This window comes from Crocodylus porosus, unplaced genomic scaffold (genome assembly GCF_001723895.1).
Source record: "Crocodylus porosus isolate Cpor-Errol unplaced genomic scaffold, CroPor_comp1, whole genome shotgun sequence".
NCBI classification, from domain to species: Eukaryota; Metazoa; Chordata; order Crocodylia; family Crocodylidae; genus Crocodylus; species Crocodylus porosus.
In genome coordinates, this window is record NW_017728917.1 from 18,969,102 (window position 1) to 18,990,336 (window position 21,235).

The 21,235-nt window shown below is 38.0% G+C and overlaps 1 protein-coding gene across 1 annotated transcript in view; it reads left to right on the plus strand.

Moving 5' to 3' along the window:
* The window catches only part of EEFSEC (eukaryotic elongation factor, selenocysteine-tRNA specific), a 193,998-nt gene that overhangs the window by 64,572 nt on the left and 108,191 nt on the right, over nt 1-21,235 (plus strand). The window lies entirely within an intron of this gene.

The window sequence follows — 21,235 nt, forward strand, 5'->3', positions numbered from 1 at the left end:
TTTAGCAATGTCCCTCTCTGGGTTCTGAAGCAGCTGACTAGGGTTAATTAATCTTTTTACTAGCTTGCATCAGTAACGCTCCATGGAGGCAAAGCATGACTTTTCTCTGTCTTGTCTGGTGATGGTCACAGTTACTACTCTGCTGATACTACCCTCAGGAGGTGCTGATGCTAAGTGTTGGTATTCATTCCCATTTTACAGGTAAGGGAGCTGAGGCACAGAGAAAGGAAATCTGTGTGTATTGCACTTATTCACTCTTGCTTGCCCCATGTCAGACTAGGCTAGGATACCTATAAAAGGTCAAACCTTTCTCAGGCCTACAAGGTAATAGAGGAAGCACATTTCACAACACACTGAGGTTTGTGACTCTTACTGACCTTTATTTGCCCTGACCCTATGGTAACTGAGATTGACAGCCGGTGCCCACTGGGCATATAGGGACATTGCAAACCAGCTGCTTTTTAAATTTAAGGAACCCTCTCACCAAATAAAGTGGCATCACTTTCCAGTTCTACTAATGGACTTCGACATCTCTGACCGCTTGAACCTGCACAAAGGAGGGACACAGCAATTAAAAATAAACAGTGACATTCTCAAACGCCCAAGCTTGCTCTGATTGAGGCCAAGCGCACCAGCAGTGCATGGATTCCTTTACGCTCTTGCCTATGTAAATTGCCATCTGGGGTTGATTATCTGTACGGCAAAGAGAAAAATTGTGTGCGTGTGTGTGTGTGTGTGTGTGTGTGTGTGTTTGGCAAAAAGCTTTGACACAGCAAACAGTTCTCTAGCCAGGCAATTTAGTACCATTTGTTCGATAACACTCGCAATCTACCTTGAAGAGCATGAATTTAGGATTTCTGCCATGAAAACACAACATAGGCAGAATTCTCATGATCCCTTGGGATGACTCCACTGGTGGTTAGATCACCACCCTCTTGTGGTTTCTTAACTAGAGCAGTTTACCGGATGTGACATTTCTGCTCCTATCCTAACAAGAAAAAACCCCTCCAAGTTTCAGGGGCTGAGGTTTTTATTTGCAATATCCATTCACTTCAGGAGGATGATTACGTAGTAAAATAAAATGTTGGACATATTGTTTAAGTATACTTTACTATAAGGATTTGCCTGAAGCCAAAAAGGGCCATTAAAAATCCCTGTATCACTTTGTAAAAGCACTTTACAATTTATTAATTGACGAGAACATGGTTATCATGGACTTCATTACCTATCTAGGACAACTGAGGGATGGTTTAGTGTTCTTTGGGGTCAAAGTAAGTAGTGGACCCAACAAAGAATCCAGGTCTCCTGATTCTCATTTGTGGATTTCGGACCAATGCTGTTTCCAGCACCATTAGTACTTACGTTATGCATTTATTTGTACCATCTCTTCCACTTTGCCCTCCTCAGTAGGAAGAGCTGAATAATATATATTTCATTACAACCTTTTCAATACTGGCACCAATAACTGAATATGTCACTTTAATGGTATCCATTCAGTCTCTTCCCCTATAGACTCTCATGCTGTTTCTCTCTTTATCTGGTTCTGGTGCCTTCACTGGTTATATCAGTATGAAGGTCTTGTCTCACTAGAGGAAACTCCTCAGTGGCTTCAGCCTCTCCTTTGACACTCACTCATTCCATATTGTAGGAACTGAAAATATTGCCCACAGCAGTAAAAAGTTAACACCCTGAGGGACAACCAGGTTACGGTCCCTCCCTGATGTCTGCATTGGTGAGATAGGGCAATCCCTGCATAGAAGAATGAATGGATGTTGATTCAGCACAAATTTCAGAAATGGACACAGTCCTGGGCAGAACGCTTTAGTCTCCTTGGATGTTCCTTCACTGAACTTGGAGCAGCTGTCCTTAAATGACAAGAACTTTAAAAACCCACCTGAAGGCAAAATTGCAAAGTAAGACATCCTCTACAGGCTGGATTGCATTAATCATAGTCTCAACAGGTACTGTACTTATCCATTACCATTTGCTAACTCCAGTGTCCCTCAAGGTGTTAACTGTTTTGTTCTTCTCAGTTCTTCTCTTCCTGTCAACTCACTCTTTACCTCTTTTAGCAGCATCCACTCCCCCTGTCCTTTCCCCTTCTGTATAACACCCTCTCTTTCTGCCAGCCCTTTTATAGTGTCTGACAAAGTAGGTTGTTGCCTATGAGAGCTCATGCGTCTCCAAGTTAATATCTAAGGCCCTTTCCCTTTGGCAGGAAGGTCATTCTCAGGATGAAGCTTGCAGATGAGGACTTTGCATTTAACAGGCACTGGTAGCAAATTTTGATATACAGACTGCTGCAACTGTGCAAAGCTTTATCAATAAGGTGCCAGTGCAGTACAGAGACTAAATTGAACTATGTTGGCTAAAGGCAAGTTGTTTTCCAAAGCTTTCTTAGGAAGCTCTGAGTGCTACTGAAACCATTTCCAGGGTCATCACCATTTACCACTGCAGTAACTGATGTTTTTCAGGGTGTTTAAGGCTGTGTACACACTTAATGACCCATCCTCCATTCTTGCTGCTGTGGAACTCCAGTATCATGAGCTCTTTGGTAGGCAAAGGAATTGGCTGGACCCAGAGAGTGACAGTCGATGGAACTGAGTCAACATGGCACATGGTGACCTGTGGTGTCCCCCAGGGTTCAGTACTTGGACCAGTATTCTTTAATATATTCATAAATGATCTGGATTCAGGTGTCAGAAGCAGACTGGCTAAGTTTGCAGATGACACCAAATTATGGGGAAGTGTGGTCACGCTGAAGGATAGGGTGGCAATTCAGGCCAACCTGGACAGGCTTGCAAGGTGGGTGGATCAAAACCTGATGACTTTCAACACATGACATTCATGCTCCTGCTTTACTCAGTTTTGGTGAGGCTGCAGCTGGAGTTACTACATCCAATTCTGGGCTCTGCAATTTAGAAAGGATGTGGAGAAGCTTGATAGAGTCTAGAGGAGAGCCACGTGCATGATTAGTGGTCAAGAGAACAGGTCTTATGAGGAGAGTCTGAGAGGCATGGGACTTTTCAGCCTGGAGAAGTGAAGGCTTAGGGGTGACTTGGAAGCAGTTTATAAATATATAAGGGGTGTGTATCAGGAACTGGAAGAATGTCTGTTCACCAGGGCACCCCAAGGGAAGACAAGGTCTAATGGTCACAAACTGCTAGGAGACCATTTTACACTGGACATAAGGAAAAGCTTCTTTACCGGCCAAGCCTCCAGAGTCTGGAATAGACTCCCCACAGAAGTGGTGCAAGCACCTACTCTGGATAGCTTTAAGAAATGCTTGAAAGCTTATCTTGTTGGGGTGATCTGACTACACCTGACTTCTAGCCCCTTGGACAGGGGACTGGACCTGATGATCTCACAAGGTCCCTTCCAGCCACAATGTCTATGAAATCTGTGAAATCTATGGTATACAGCTCGGACACACTTATGCTATTGGTTCTCTGCATGAGATCATGGAAGTAGCATGTTGTCTCTCCCTAATGGAGACTACTGCCTCTAAAGACCTTCCAGCTGACCACATTAATTGTGCAGCTCCCACACTCTCACTAAGTCCTTCAAAGAAATATGGTTACTGTAAAGGTGTGTTACTTGAAGCAGTACAAGGAAACTTGAAACATAAAGAAAGGCAACCAAAAGTTAAGGGCACAATGGGGTGGGAGAGTTGTGTTAAATAACTCCTTCTAGATATAAATAGTGAGAACTGCTTTAGCTAAAAATGCTGGGGAAGGAAAATACACCTAGCCTCCTCTTGTAATAAATGCCAGCACTCACCAAAGTACTGCATGGGGTGGGGCAGGCAGAGAGAATTTGGAGGTAGCTGATATATGATCATATATGTATATGATCATACAAGTAAATTCCATAACATAAAATGTATGCACAAGGAGACATAACTAAGCTTGTAAAGGAAACCTTAAGTCTTGCGCCGCTTTCTGTATTTTGAGTGTTTGGCTTTGCAACCTTAATATTGTTGCTTTAATCTCTCCCCCTAATTGCTTACAGCCCTAAGAGAATCTTTGTTTTCTTTCATTTTGAAAATGAAAATTTTAATAGAAAATAATTATTTGTATAAAAAGAAACATTAAATGCATTAATGAAAAAATTAGTTCCACCATTCGTATTTAAAGGGCAGGTAAAGCTTTCTTAAACGTGTATTGGGTATAGAATCTGCTTGGTTGTTTTTAAGGAGCATAAGGCTGGAAAGGATCTCCTGCATCAGATTCCTGTCCTCTGCCAGCCTGGGCAACTATGCAATACAATTCCATTTGTAATCTTATCAACCTCCATTTTAAAACTAATTAGTTTATTTGCACCGGCTCGTTCTTTGGGAAGGCTGCTGTAACAGCCTCACTCTGATGCTTAGAAACCATCTGAGTTCCAGTCTGAATTTTTGTTTGCTTCCCTGTAACTTATCATTATAATGATTTCTTGTTTTGATATAAATTTCAGTCAACCTTATGTTTTTAAATTGAAATGCTATGGACAGGAAGAGGTTAATTTAGGAAATGCGAAGAAAACATTTTAGTGAAGCAAACGCAGTAGATGAATAAAATTACTTTCTGATGAGCAACATATAGGTTATTTAATTAAAAAAAAATTAAATCTCAAATCATCAACTCATAATATTGCAAACACATTTAGAATTAAATATTTGTATTTCATATTCTTTAATTACCTGCTGCTGTATGTGTTAGGGTTTTATTTCTCTCTTTTCTCGGCCCTTTCACTCTCCACAGGAAAAATTTGTTCACATCAGCCTATGCGTTTCTTCCATTACACGTGCTGGTGGGATTACTTACAAAAGTCAAACGTACTACATTTGGTCTATGATGGAGAAGAATTACTTTTAATGCTTTGGATGCCTTTGATTGTTTGAGGTGAAAAGGAGTCAAGAATGCTAGCTTTTGTGGTTAGGTAATGGATTAAGGGCCTTCTCCAAAGCCTGTGAAATGGAATTTGGATCTGGCACTAGACTTTTCAAATCTCTTTGGCCTGATCTTTCAAAAAGGTTGAGGACCCACAAATCCTGTTCAAGTCCATAGGAACAGCAGACATTGAGCTCTTTTAAAAATCTATTCCCTTTTGTTTTCAAACGTATTTGTAATATTTTTGTAACTGATTTTGAATCTTAATCTCAGTATTTCAGTTCATTTTTTAAGCTTTGAAATGTTTGCCATTCCTATCATATCCCTTGTAACTTTTGAAAGAATTATTTCAAGTTAATGCTTTGGACTTGGAAACAGACACAGGAAAACATGTCTGTTTTAGCCTGTTCTGTGTGCGATCTATTGATAAAACACTTCACATCACTTGCGGAACCAGTTAGGTTGGGAGAAGGATCAGGGCTGTGAATTTTAGGGTTAGTTTATTCAGGACCAGGGATAAGACACAGAAGTAGGGGAGCTGCATATGTATAAATATGTTTTTTATTTTTTCCTTTTGGTTAGAAAAGACGGGAAGCAAGCCAGTGGGAGAGCAGCCAAGTTGAGCACTGCTAATACAAACCATACATTACATCTCTGGAGTTTGTATGTCTAATGTGATCTTTGGAGGAGGAAAGGTGGCCTGGTCAGTGCTTCTTAATTAACTCTTCAGATACTAAATCAGTAAACTGATTTGCAGGTTTCTTAACAGATAAATGTTTTTGCACCCCATATCAAGCCATAAGCTCCTCCTCTAACCCTTGGCTAGACAAAATTAGTGAGGAGGCATGTGATTTTTTTTTTCTTACTTTTCTGTTCCTGATCACATCATGAAGATCAGTGCCTCATTTCTGCCATATTTTTTCTACTTGGAATATCTTTAGCTAAGTATTCAAGAATTATGGATATGTGTGTAGGTATAACCAACCTGAAAAGAGGAGCCTAAGATTGGTTTACATGCTACTTCTGTTTTGTTTTGGATTATCTGCATATCAGTCGGCTGAAGTTGCTTCTTTAGTCCATTTAACACACAGTAAAGATAGTCTTTGCATTTAAGGAGAACAGGGAATTATAGTTGCCTCTGGCATTCGAAGAACTGGAATCATATTCCAATTGAAAGTGAAGTATGAGTCATTTCTATGTAATTTTTAATTGGTAAAGGTAGATTGTGCCAGACTAGGTTGACAGTTTTTTGTAAGGGAACCATTTCTTAAGGAGGGGATAACCAGTTGGTTGTGCTGAAAGGGTACTAGTTGGGCTGGAGAAAGGCTACTGGTAGAGTTCAAAGATTGGTTTGATCAATGCTTAATATTTTTCTTTATATTAAATATTAAAATACTAATATTTTTCTTTATTGACCTAGGCATAAAAAATAGGTGTGTGCTGATGACCCAAATTTGAAAGCAACACCACAGAGGATAATTGGAATATCATATAGAAAGAGGAAAATGACCTTGAAGACTAGAGTAATAGAAACAGAATGGAATATAATAATACATTAAATTAGAGAGCCTAATAACAGGAGTTAACTGACCAGAGGATGGCTATGAGCTATTAGCATCCCAAGATGTAGAATCCCTGGTAAGATATTTCCAGCAGCAGTAGGGAAGTCTCAGTTCTGTTGGTACAAGGCACTTGTGTGAACTTACCTGGAATATTGCATGCGATTTTGATTAGTTATGTTCAAGAAAGATGCATTCAGCACAGCTCAGAGAAGGACTGGTAGGATGATCAGAGAAATGGAGAGTCTGTCTTATGAGAGGAGAGTAAAGTTGATTGGCAAGTGAAAGCTCCAAGGGGATTGCTGTCTGTAAATACATCAAGGGGTTAACACCAGGAAGAAGGAAATATCTAATGCTGAATCAAGATTCAATGGGTATAAGCTGGCCATTGTCAAATATCATCTAGAAAACAAAAATAGTTTTCTAACCATTAGTGTAGCGATGCTCTGGACTAGCCTTTCAAGGAAGACAAAATCCACACTAGGTTTCTGATGGAACTTGGTTGGTTTGTGAAAGAAACTACATGGTGTGGTTATCTTTGATTGCAAGAAACAGGGATCCAGGAGGGCCCTTCCAGACTAATGTTCCTGCTTTTCTGTGCAAATGAACCCAGCAAACATATAAAAACAATTTGACAGTTTGTTGTGCTAGGCTAGGGAGAAGTTAAGTAGGTGCATAGACAGTATGATGAGCCTGAATTAAAAACCTGGTGTAAATAATGTTTCATATTAATACTGAGGTGCCAAGGTAAGTGTGTGTGAGCAAGGTGGCCCTAGGGACATGAAAAGTGACACAGTGTCATCTGAAATATACCTGGCTCTGCTAATGTTGCCTGGTTGTGGAATCTGCAGCTACATTGGTAGGTAAGTAACATACAGAACTTTCTGCTGAGGTTGAAATGGACCTTCCATCTCCAATTGCTTAGGATCTGTCATCAAAGATTTCAAATGGCTATTTTTTTTGAAGTGTCAGTATCATCTCTGTGTCAGATATCACTGGTTAACACCATCCAGCATGCTTCTTACCCCTTGGCAAAAGTATATATTGAGTCCCTTAGTTGCTCCAAGGAACCCAAATTAATCTGTTTGTTTTTCCCCCTGTTTGTGAGAGGAGGTGAACCTGTCATTTTGGGATATGACCAAGTGGTCATCTCTTGACTGAAGAATCTAGAATCCAATGTTTGATTGCAGCCATGTTAATTATCAATTCTTGGGCAGTGTTAAAATAGCAGCAGGCTTTCTATTGCTATGCTTTCTATTTATGGTAACTTTTTGCAGGAAAGAATGGCTGTTTCCTGTTTGCAGAACATGTTTGCTTAAGCATTGCTCCTGCCAGTTCAGTTCATTAGCCTTTTTTATATTAAAAAAAAAAAAATATATATATATATATATATTTGCTTTCCAGAGGTTGTTTTTGATCTGTTTTTTATTTATCAGGTAGAATTGTTCCCAATACAATCCAATTGAAAGCAGACCCACATGCACATAAACACATCATTTGAGCAGGAATCCTACTGGAATGGTTGAATGGTAATTGGAAAGGTAACCTCATATATGGTGAATGTATCTTTCACAGTACATTCTTGCTGTAGATGTAACATTAATACAAATGGGCTTAGTAGGGCAATGAGCGACTATCATGTTTTTAATATTAAAAGCTAAAAGGCTGGGAGGCATTGGCAAAATTTCAGTAACCAAAATGAGAGAAGGGAATGTCACTTTTTGTTCTTCTTTGGTCATCCATGTACAGTAAAATCCTTCATTTGATTAGGGTTTTAAAAAGCAAAGCAATTCAAAAAGCATTGTGCTGACTAAGCTGTGACCAGCATAAGATAAAGTTCCTCTCGGATCTGGGTGTTAATTAAAGGGAAAAAAGGATCTAATTTCTAAATATTGAAGCTGCTACTCAACTCAGCCAAATTCTTCAAGATTAACTTCTGAATTTCACTGTAAGAGTGGACAGTACAGATTTGTGAATTTTGAAAGAATCCAAAATGATTGTTACCAGAATACTTGCTTCATAAGTATCTTTTAAACAGTGTATGAAGTTTTTGGTAAAATGTTGAACCGTGTGCCACTAATACATATTTTCTTCTGTGCCATGTATCTTTTGTTATTTTATGCTCACATTTTATTACTATGCAAATTTGCATGAGGAGTGACTTTGCTTGTTAAGAGTTTGTATGCTTGTCGTATGCCTGTTAGAGCCCAATGTATTACTGACGAGTATTGTCAGAACAAAATGCAAGATTCATCTCTTCACCAGAGCGTTCCCATGATACTCTATTCATAATTATTAATTCCCTCTTTTGGTGAAGGAAAGGAAGAAACTGTACTAGACAAAGGTTATGTTTAGAGTACCTGTTGAAATAATGTAATTACGTGAGCTACCCAGGAGCATTGTGATGAGCCTAGGTTTTTCAACTGACTTACTGAAATGAAAACTACAAAATCCCAAGCACTTCACAATCACGAAACTTGGCACAAAAATGTGAGTCATGAAATACAGTTGATTTTTTTTTTCTTTACTCCTTTAAGAAACTGTTGCCACATGGTAAAAAGTTTTCTGCCTTAGGTGGTCCAATAGCTGTCACAAAGGGAAGACCATTTAAACTACTTTCTTTTGTTATATAGGTGCACGTGTAAATTGGAAGACTTGAAATTAGGCAGGCCTTTGATTTTAAGTTAGACTTACTGATGGACCTATACAGGCTCCTTTCAAAATACAGGGCACCAGAATTTTGCTATCTTCTGAATACATTCTCTGCAAAAGAATAGTGTAATAAACCTCTCAGAAGCCTGAGCTCAGAATGGTGAAAGTCAGCAATGGGGGCAGATTAATAATTTGTAAAACAAGTTCTTGTTTGCAAGTATGTATCAAGATAATTTTCTAATGGGGATGACTGATGTAGAAAATGATATAGAAGTAGGGTTGTCCCAAAACAAACTTTCCATGAGGCACTAGAACCCCTTACATTCTTTTGCTTTGGTGCCTGATATCCCTTTAACCGCTTCACTGCTACCTCTTCACTCCAGTGGCCGTGTTGCTGTTACCATATATTTTATTCGTTCAATTTTGATATTCCATAGAGATTGAATGTGTGACATACCTGGTACACTGAGCAATCCTGGATGTGGTTCTTTGCCAAATGTTCATTACGGTCAATGCCTCTTTACACCAGCACTTGGGTAAGAGAAATAGCTGCCTACCAACAACATTTCTTTCAGAGTTTTTTTCCCTGTTGGTAGTCAGGTGACGTTCCCTGTAACAGCAGCAGCCAGTTTGGAACGTCATAACATGAGGGCATTGACATGTTACTGCTAATTGGCACTGCCATATTCATACACGAGAGGAATTACCATAGGTAACTGATAGCTTGGGAAAAGAGAATCTACTCTTACAAGCCCATCAGACTTTATTTTAAAGAGAAGGTTGAAGGAGTGGTTTTATTTCAATTGATGAAATTGGTCCTTTTTGTAGAGAATAATAGACAATAAATATGCATCTTCAGGGCACAAGGAATTTGCATATGTTCCACAAGGTGAAACCTTGGGAATGAGGAAAAAGAAATGCTATTCTATGTTGTCAAGACAAAAATAAATCACAGTTGGCTTCATGAAACCACAATCCTGTCCATGTAAGGCAGGAGCATTTAACTTAATCTAAATACATAGGAGGGTCAAGTCTTCATAGCATAATATAATAAATATAACCCCTTACTTTGGTGACTGTCCTGTAGTGTGGCATAGGACAGGATCCCTGGGAGATAGCACCTAAATTAGATCCATTTGCATTTGTATATACCCGTGTCTAATGCCAGCTTTCTCGCTGAGGTGGTGCCAAATATATTATAAAAATGTTAAAAATTTAGCTTAGCTTGAGCCTTCAAACTAGCATGCCACTCCAGGGTTAGCAGAAACTGCTTAGACCAAAAGAAACATTATTGACTGGACTCCAGATGTCCAATTAGTATTCCATTCTATTTTAGTTAAGTTCCTGCTAGAATGAAATTAATTTGCCCTGGAGATGAGGACTTCTGATTGTATTGTTGGTAGCAGCAGATAAATATGGACAAATATATTGGATATAACAATACTTTCCTGGTGCCAGACTAGTGGCTTGTTAGTAACATGCTGAGCTAAATCTTAAGGTACTGGATGGCAGTAAAACCACCTATAATAAAATCCTAACTCCATTGAAGTCACTAGGTTTGTCATGGATTTTACCCAAATGTATGTAATATTGCTTCGCATTAGAAATGCCTAAGATATTGGTATTTTGGAATCATTTTTTGTCTATCTTTTGCAGAGCTTTTATTACAGGAAACCTCTTTTTTATCCCTTATTTAGAAGGATTTTTCTTTTTGACTAAATATGGACATAAGATGCTGCACAAACCATACTAAAGTTCAGCATAATTTATTGCTGTTTGTTTATGAAATAAACAATGCCAAAATGACTTTTATGGCCTTAAACAATTGTTCCTCTATTGTATTTGGTAGAGACTGAGAATATCCAAGTCTATAAATTATGAAGTCCTATGTGACTTGCCTGTTTCCTCAGTGAAGCTGGCACTTAAAAATCTCAGTGATATTTTAGAATAACAGATCAGTAACTCAAATTCTAATTTTTTAAAAGTTTAAAAATTGATTCCGATCTTAATATTTTTTCAAATTTGTTTTAGAGGTTTGTTTTTTTTTACTTCCAAAACTGTCCCCTTCCCCCTTTTGTTTTCTACCCTCCCTCTTTCAGATTATTGGATCTGAGCGTTGTTTGGAAAGAACTTCTACAGATACAGCTCCACTTGACATGGTTATTTTGAAGCAGGCAGTTATATGCAATTACAACTTTTGACCTACCCAGATGTTTTGAGCATGTTGCACCACGAACTTAAAATCCTTTCTCCAGATGTGATGACAAACTGCATAAAAGCAATCCAGTATGAGATCACAAGAGCTCTTTGCCCATTTTAAGAAAGACTTTGGAAAACAAAGCTCCATTAAAAAAGTCTTTGTATAAAGGTAGTATTTACAATGTTATAAGCCACTTAGAGCTCAAGGCGCCAGGTACAGGCATTACACTTTTACTAGTGTAAGTGATTGCAAACCAGTCTATACCCTTAACAGAACAGAAGTTTGGCATGTGTACACTGGTTTAAAAATGGTGAAACCCAGTCTAAGATTTGCCCCCTATCCCCTCTCGCACCAAAAGGCAAATGTGTGTTCTGCTTGCTACCAATCTAAACTATGCTGCTTACAGAAAACCATGCAGCTTAGATTGATTCTGCCTCAGGCCTCTTGAAAGGCTGTACCTAGCCCAAATGAGAATATGGGAATGTCTTTGTGATAGGCTTTGTGATAACCATTCTTGAGTTCCATTTATTCTTCATGTGCCATAATAATAACCTGCAGAGGACCACACTTTCTATTTGGTGTGTTTTAAAAAAATGAGAATAATCTTATCAAAATTCAGTCATATGGTCTCCTGTGACATTTTATGTTTTAAAATAGGGATGCCAGTGTCTCATTTGCAGAGAAAACGTAAAGGAAGATGGTGGCTTTATGATTAAACACACAAGTGAAAATACAGATGGGTTCTATTCATGTTCCTGCCATGAGCTTCATATTTGAGCGCAGCTAATGCACTTGATCTTCCTGTGCTTCCATTCCTCGCACTAGAATGAGGATGATCCTAATCCCATGGGACAAGGTGGCGTGTAGTTAAGTTCTTCCGTTTCAGTAAGATGTTTCAGATTTGTATGCGACAAGTGCTATGAAAGACCCAAATACTTGTTGGTTTTTAATTTTTTTTTAAAGAGGAGAGAGATGCTAGTTAGAACCGACTAAAAAGGAAAGAAGATGAAAAAGAAAAATGAGCTTGAGGCGGGGAAGGGGTTGTAGTTGTACTACTCAAAAGAGGAAGTCTTGGGTCATTGAACATGCACATTTACTTAGTCCATAGATTTGTGCCCAGAAATATTGTATAAAATCTACCATGAATATCTAGAACATGTAATAGCTAATTTAATACCACTTTTGGACCCCCAATTTTAAAATTCTCTGACATTTTAACTATCTGCATTTATTATTGCGTTGTTGCTTTTAATGTTGCGTTCGGAAATCAGTCTCCCTTACAGCTATGATTCTTTCCTATTTGTTCTGCAATGAAGTTTTAATCCTCTATTTGTCATTTGGTTGGTGTCAAAACAGCTATAATGTCATAAACCTTTGATTTTTTTTCTTTTACTTTGGTGCAGGATTAGGCAGACTTTGACGGAGATGCTGCAGTGATGCTATAGAAATAATTTTTGTAATTGTACATGAAGCTTTCAAACATACATGTTTGGTTTTTTAATGCATTTTCTTACCTAAAAAAAATTGCATTAAAAATTATTTGATTTATGTTCCAGAGTGATTTATCTTGTAAAGTTTTCCCAAGTGTCAAAATCCCATTAGATCCAGAAAGAAATTATGCTGGAAATTTTTTCCAGCTGAATTTTTTCATAAATGTTTTTCTGAACCCATTTGATCTCAAAGCATTTATGCCCCTAGATACTGGAGGTGTGTCCCATTAAAGAAAAATAAGATTGTTATAATTTCGTCCCATTGCTTCCTTAAATGACCATAGGAATCTCTGTGCAGATTCACACCCGCCTCTTCTATTGCATGTTTTATTTTAATTTTTTCAACTATAAATTCCCAATCTTCAGGTTCCTATATTTGAAAGGCAGACCATAGACTCTTGCAAGTTTTTGGAGGGATTTTTAGAAAATTAGTATCCAATATTTTTGTATTTGTTCCAGAAACTAAAATATACACCTCTACTAATTTTTCTTATTAGAAGTTTCACAAATTTTTAGTTCCTCAAAGCTCTAACCACTTTTACATATGGCTAAAAAAAATGAGTGAACTTTAACGGTTAGATTAGATGCTGTTTAATTTTGGCCTGAAAATAAAGGCTCTATTCAGCAACAAATCAACTTCACTAACCAAAAAAGCAAAAAAAGAAAAAGGAAAACAAAAACCCCCAAATTCCCCAAACAGAACAAAAACAAACTTTCAAAAACTGTTTCCTGTACCGTGGTGTCCATTATTTAGGACTTCAGCAACTTGATGCAGAAAAGATTCATGATGTTTGTTGAATAATCTTTTTTTCTTAGCAATTTCAGCATAAGAAAATGTTGTTTGTATGCATATCCTGCATTTATTATCAACAAAGATGAGAATGGGGATGTGCTCTTCAGAGTGTGCAGACTTATGGCACAGAAAGCATTACAATCTGTGGTCAGAATTTTGTATACATAAATTTAGCCTTCAGAATGGAAGTGGCCTGATTTTTCGGAGTTGCTAGTAGCTTCCCACTTCTGTTTATGTCACCAGGGCTGTTAGTGCTTAGTAATTAGGTACCTGAGGCACTGTTATTTCATAATGGTTTTGGTTGTCACATTTTACAGCTCCCAAGTTAAAAAATCTTGGTCTGTAATTTACTTAAGTTCCGTTTTTTGTATTAACTGTAAAAACTCTTCACAAACCTTCCATTTCAAATTTGTGAAAGCGCCTAAAAATAGAGTTTGGGTAAAAGCTTCTCCCTTGTTACCTTTAAAGGGCACATTAAATCTTTTTCTCATGTGTAATTTTTCCGTGGAAATACTATCTAGTTTGAGTTCATAACACTCTGATAATGATCAGAATTCTGTGGTAATGAAAAATATATTGCAGTGCTGGAACAGACAAATATTAGGGCTTTTGAAACCCCAAAGCAATTTTTACTACTCCTTTCTTCATAAATATGGTAAATTTTAGTTTTCAAGAAGCAGGGGGGTTAAGAAAAAAGGATAAAGCGGAAACCAGCATAGGCAAATATCTCTGTTGAGCCTTCAGAATCTGTGGCTGTCTTTATTATGCCACTCACTAGCTCACTACTGATAATTTGTCTTGACTTGTGAAGTGAGTCTGTGAAATGGAACCAGTCAAACACCAGTTACATAAACCAGCCTTCGATAGCCTTCGAAGTGTGGCTCATTAACCCGCTGTTCATTGCTAAGCTCCCTCCCTCCCTCGCAGAACACTTTTGTTATTGCTTTAAACCATTTTTCTTGACATGATTATTAGACCGCATGCTTGGCATGTTGTTTAACTTTTCAAACCTCACTTATCAAAATGTGGAAGATTTAAAAAAAAAAAAAAAAAAAAGTTGGTGTTCCAAAAGCTATGTAGGCTTTCAGCCCTCGTCAATTATTTCTTAATATTAAAAGTCAGCAGATGGAGCCAAAGACTTGTAGAAAAAGTGCTTGTGCTGAATATATATTAAACCACAAAACCCACTAAGTTGAATTAAGAGTGTTAGCACTGAAATGAATAAGAGCAAGGATATTCAAATGGGATGCTAAACCCTATTCTGGCACCCTCAAATCCACACTACTGGTCCCATGCGGATCACACACAGAATCAGTAGTGTGGATTTAACACCCACTAATTTCTTAGAGATCCCTAGAAAAATGTTGGGAAAAGGTAAATGGAAGAGAAAAGAAAAGAAGTTGGAACGGGAATCCTGAATTTTCGTACTGTTATTTGTTCAAAATAGAACATGACAAAATGAAATACCGGCATTGGATTTAAATCTGTGTTTTTTGCTATAACTGCAATTCCCGTTGTATCAGAAACTGGAGATTTTGGAACAATCATATTTGTGCATGTGCCAAACAAAGTCGTCAGAATCTGTGCTTCGTGGGTTCCCTTCAAATCCCTACTGCTCTGTTTACGTTGTTCTTAGCAGACTTGTTATGGTGCTTTAGTGGGGTGCTCCATCTTCCTGTGAAGAAAGAGACCCTGGCTATTGCTGTAGTCAGCACATCAGAGTGAATGGTCTAAGTGAGCTTTTTACCAACTCTGCTGTGATTAAAAGTTAACCCCTCTGGGTTTTAGAAGAGGAAAATTGGTTCATTTTAAAAATAGGAGAAAATAGAAAAAGGTGATTATTTTTCCAACCATGCATAGTTTACACTAGTTTTAATCAAATTAAAAAATGTTTAGTAATATCTTCCTTTTGCAGGAAGAAGACTGGTGTCGCAGTGGTTATTCTCCCCCCTCCCCTTTTGGGTAGAATAGTTTATGTCTATATGGACAGAAGAGGGAAGATTCCATAGCTGTCTTGCCTATCATTAAGAGTAGAAAATGAGAACTTGTGACTAATGGCAGCTCTTTAAGTTAATTAAACTGCTGGCCAAGTTTTGTTTTATTTTTTTTTTAAGTTTCCCCCCCTCCTTTAAATCCTGCAAGGAATTCAGTATGCACAATAATTCTTTTTTTCTTCCCACGTCTTGTAACCCTGGCAGTGCTTGATGTTAGATCTCTGAGCGCTTTGGGTTTTTTGGGAGGGGTTTCTCTTTGTTTTGTTTTTTTAAGCATCTGACTACTTGCAGTGGCTTTGAAGACTTGAGTTGCTGGCCAGGTGGGAGCCATTGTTGTTGCTTAGAATCGATTTAAAATGATTTTGGAGGTTTAATGCACAGATGAGAAGATACCGAGATTTGTTTATGCAGAGTTCTAGGGGGAAAAGGGGGTGAAGTTATTGTATAGAGATGGAAACATTTGAGGAACTTGAGGCAGGAGAAGAACGGAACACAAAACTTGTATGGACATTTATTTGGGCTGTGGTAGCACTGTGGATAGAAGATGAATGTCTGTCTTTATGTACATTTTGGGGGACTGGATATGGTTTTGAATGTTAAATCTGTTTATAGGTTGGATTCATTAATACATACAGTTTAAAAAAGTTTTGATGGTAGAAGTACAATAATAAAACACTCTTAGGTTACAAGCATCTTGTCACAATGGAAGACATCTTTTTGATTATATAGTTTTTAAATTGTTTCAGCCAATAAAATAAGCTATATCAGCAAAAATATTTCTATGTTAATGTACTTGTATCGACACTAGAGAATTCATATGTTGCAGTAGCAGCATCAGCAACAAAAGTGTCATGCTTTTATCCATGTCAAAGAGATCCTGATGCAAACCTGGATCACAGCTTAATATTTTTTCGACAATTTAATGATTTTCTAGCTGCACACTCATTCCTGAATTTTCTTGTGCATCTCCAATCATTTATATGATTCTTAGTGACACTAACAAGTCAGTAAAATTGTTTTTTATTTCAAGCCATTTGAGATGCATCTAGACATACAAGGACATAGAACTGGAACAGGTATTCTGTTCTGTGCTGTTGCAGGCAACAGTGTCATGCCAGCCATCACAATGGCATTGTGATGCCATTGCCACACTTTAATTGCAAATAGCAGTAGTAATAATGTTTCCCAAAATCTAGACAATGTAATTTCGTGCAACCCTGAGACCCAGTCATTTTGTTGCTGCATAAGAAAGCTACTTTTGGATGTAAAACTTGACTTTAACGTTGGCTTGCACTGACATGAACACCAGCATTCATTATGGAAACCACCCTCAAAGGATAGAACAAATGCTGTTTTGGTTGTTGAGGAGGGGAATGCTTCAGTTAATAAGGAACAGTTGAGAGATATGATGGCCACTGCAGCAGGGTCTGTTATGTGTAGCTACTACAAGATGTGTACCAATACACATAGTATATGTGTCCTATAATGTTAAAAATTTCAATTGCTTACTGTTGCCTTTGCCCTTTTAAATGTCAGTTTTAATGTTTTGTTTCTTTTCCTTCCCTATTATTCACCATGATCAAATCTAGTTGGTGATTTTTAGTTTTGTTTGGCATTTTTGGTAGGTTATCTACCCTTGTAGCCAGATTTTGTTTTGTCAGACATTTTCTTAATTTTTAAATAAAAATCCACATAGAATTACAGGATATGTAATGTACCAGATGATATCGAGAGAGTGATCAATTTTGCATCATTGTTTAAAATGTATACTCTAATCCATATATCCAGGAAGGGAGAGGAACTATTTAGGGCTGCAAAAGCTTGTTACAATGGGATAACAGTGAAAAACTTTCTGACACCGAGTTTTTCTTACCATGGGGTAGTATCTTAAAAGATACAATGAGAACTCCATCACTTGGGTTTTTAAATTACACTGAATAAAAGTCCTACAAAAATGTAGCAGGGTTTTTGGTTGTAGCTGTGTTGGTCTAAGACCATAGGCAAGCAAGGTCCTTTGGATAGATGTGTTATCTTTGATTAGACCAATTGTGTAGTTGGAACAAAGCTCTTTGCAGGCTTTTGGCCACAAGTACCCTTCTTCAGGCATAGAGAGACTGGTGTTGTTCCTTGGAGATATCAAAACAGCAGCAGAGTCTCCCTATGCCTGAAGAAGGGTACTTGTGCCCGAAAGCTTGCAAAGAATTTTGTTCCAACTACTCAGTTGGTCTAATAAAAGATATCACATCTACCCAAAGAACTGTGCCTGCCTACAAAGATGTATGTACTTTGTAAGGAACCTTTGCGTAAGGAACCTTTCTGTGGGCTGTATCAGAAGTCTCCTTTGGGCACATGATGTATTTCTGTGTTCTGTTTGGATTTTGCATATTCTCTGTTTTCATTTGAAAAGGAAAAGTTTCTAGCTCTCAAGGTTGTGAGGGTGTAACTGATGCAGTGTTATACTGTGACTTTGCAGACAGCCCAAGACCGTGTTTCTGGGAGATGAGAATTTTCCCACCAACAGTCTCTTTGGAATGTTAACTCAAAAACCTCATTACAGCACTTTAAATATCGCCATTGTCTGTTTGAATACACATGTTTTTATTAGATGGAATGGGGAAGGGAAGGGATGTGAATAGGAAGTGGGAAGGAAAGATGTGCAGAGGGAAGAACAGAAGAGGTTTAAAGAGATAAGAAAGAGGGAGAGAAATAACAAGAATCGATTTGTCTGTCTTATGATGAGGCACTGAACAGATAACTCAGATATTTTAGTTACTGCATAAACTGCCATTAAAGCTCTGCATAATGCTGGCTTACATAACAAGCTCCATTTTGTAGGCTCCCCTCTGCTGACGCTTCCAATCTTTTCCATCTGTGATCTTTGCACAATGACTATTATGCCTCTTTCTCGGTAGTCATGTATGTATGATGTGACCTCCCTGAAACCATTTGCAAGGCTGCCGCCCTGACCACAATTGAAGTCCCTCTTAAAAATCCTCATTTTGTATATGTACAGATTGGTTTGTTTATACAGTACAGCTACATTGTTCACCATTTCTCCCCCCTCTCCTAACCTCTGTCTACTTATTTATCCTTAGAATGTGAGCTTGGCAGAGTAGAGACTATCCGTGAGGTCCTGGAAAGCACCTAGCAGGTAGTAGGTGCAATTGTAAATGACAAAACCAATTTCACCCATGTTAAGGTCCTATAATACCCTACACATTTCTGTAAACCTTGCATTAACATCACCGGGAGTTCCATTGTGAAGTTAGGAATCCTGAACGTATACAAAGGGTCCACAGACCCTTTTCAGAATGGGATCAGGCCTCTTTTGCAGAAAGAAATTCACTCTGCCTGTACTCAAAGGCTTAGTAGGTATTTTCCTATCCTGATTTCTGCTATACAATCAGATATCTCTTATAGTTTAATCCTGAATACTCCCTGTCCACCATCATGGTAAAAATAAAATGCAGCAATAGCTAAAAAGGTAAAAGAAGGATTTCTGTTGTAATTTAAAGTGTTTAGCCTGTATTGGAAAATAGAGTTGATTTTTCTATTAAATAAGAAGACAACTTGCTTTCTTGTAAAGGTACAAAAAGTACTGAAGCAGGTCAGTGAAAGTTCTGACCTGTTTGTCTCTTCGTTAGATGGAGGCTTAAAAAATTAAATCAGCAGTATTACAACAAAAGAGAGGGTGAGAATAGGGAAGTTCATTTGTTGGCATTTTTGAGGGGTAAGCACATAAAGGATACATAAAAGTGAATACTTTGGAGCTGCACTTCTAGCATTTGAATGTTGTTCCTGGAATGCACAGAATGTAACACAAGTGCCATGTAGGAGACTGCTTTGATTTATAAAACAAATGATATATGTTAGTTTTTAAAACCAGACAGGTCTTCCTTAGCTAATTAACAGATTTTCCATCTTGTGTACACACAAAAGTTGCAGTGTTGCTTTGAGTTAGTGTAAATGCTTTTTTTTTTCGGGGAGGGGGCTCACAAGTTAATCAAAAAGACCTATGCAAACAACTCAGAGAATTTTTTTTCCAAGCAAGTCACTACAGTTACAGAGTCTGACATTGTTAGGTGAACCTTTATGATCTCATAGACTACTGCATGTTCCTGTGCGCTAGACCCTTCTTAATAAAAGTGTGGGGCATGGGATACACAAATTCAGAGCAGCTGTCACAGCTGAGCTGCAGTGCAGTTTTGTCAAGACCCTCTGAACTTTTTATTTTGGGCTAATCCCATTTAGTGTGATCAATATATGGACCTCCAGCTCCTAGGTCTGTTAATTAGGTGTCAGGTGTTGGGTCCGTTGGTGTCAAGCTGTAAAATACAAACACAGAAGAGACAATAACTGATGAAGTGAAGGATTTATTGTCTGATGTAGAGAAGCCATCATTGTGAAAAGTTCCTTTCCTATCCTGAGAAGTCCCTAGCGAATTCTAGTAGCTCGTGTTTTTCTCAGTGACGTACACATGCGGCAAAATGAAAATGTCTTGCAAAAATGTAATTTAAAACATCCGTGTGTCTGACTTGCTGCATTGTGTAAAAGAGCTAACTCTACCAATATAATCTGTGCTCGAGTATCCACTTGTCCAACTTTTAGAATATAATTAAAATTACGTTTATGGCAAGAGCAGTAACTAGTCTCTGAGCTTTTCCAGAAGAAAAGAGATGGTACCTAACTTTCTAATCTTTCTTGTTAGATTTTTTTTAAGCTACCTTTATTCTGATTTGTGTTTAATACTGTTGCATATTGAGAAATCTGTTATGGGGGATTAAAAAAAACATAGAAACCTTTGAGGTAGGGAAGAAGGCTTGGAAGCATAGGAACCACTCCCTCCTCCCCTCCCCCTCACCGTTAGTTCTTCATCATCAATGGGAAGAGTAAATATGTAGAGCGATATTTCAGCTTTTTGTACATTTTTGGTGCCTTTATTTCAGTTCTCCAGTGACAGAAAGTGCTGGGGAGTGGTGAATAGTTTGTTTCATCCCCTTTGAAGAAAAAGTTAAATTTATAATCCCAGATCAGACCTTACCTATAACTCATGCAACTCATCCTGTTAACTGTTTTAATATATGGCACCACTATTTCATTAAACAACATCCAGGAATAATTAGTTCAGCAACAATGCCTCGGAACAAAAGCCCTTGATTTCGTTTAACTTTATAAGTTGTTCTCTTTTGATCTGCAAGAACACATCTGTGGCCTTTAGGAAAGCAGAAAGAAAAATATTAAATGTTTAGTGAGGGTTTTGAAGCACAAGTAACCCTTTGGTACCAGGATGTAACTTTTAGGCAAAAAAGTGTGAATTTTGTATTTTTGAAGCTGTTGCCTGCTGCCCTCTCTATAGCGTATGTCATTTTTGGTAGCAGAAGAATGTTATATTTTGGATTCCAGCAATTCACAACATTTATAAAATGTTGTTTTTTCCCCCCACCCTTTTCTTTTCATCCAGTGGCTCTTTCCTTCCCCTACCAACTCCCCTCCCTCCCTTCTTCTTCCCTCTCCCAGTTGAAAGCATTAATGCAAAATCACTACTGTAAACCTGGCTCCCTTTTTTCACCAGGTGTGAGCGCATGGCAAATTATTTTTGTTGCTGTGTCAAACTTTGCTCCATACTTCTGTGTGCATTTAACAGTTTATGATTTGCTGAGATGGTAAGGGATA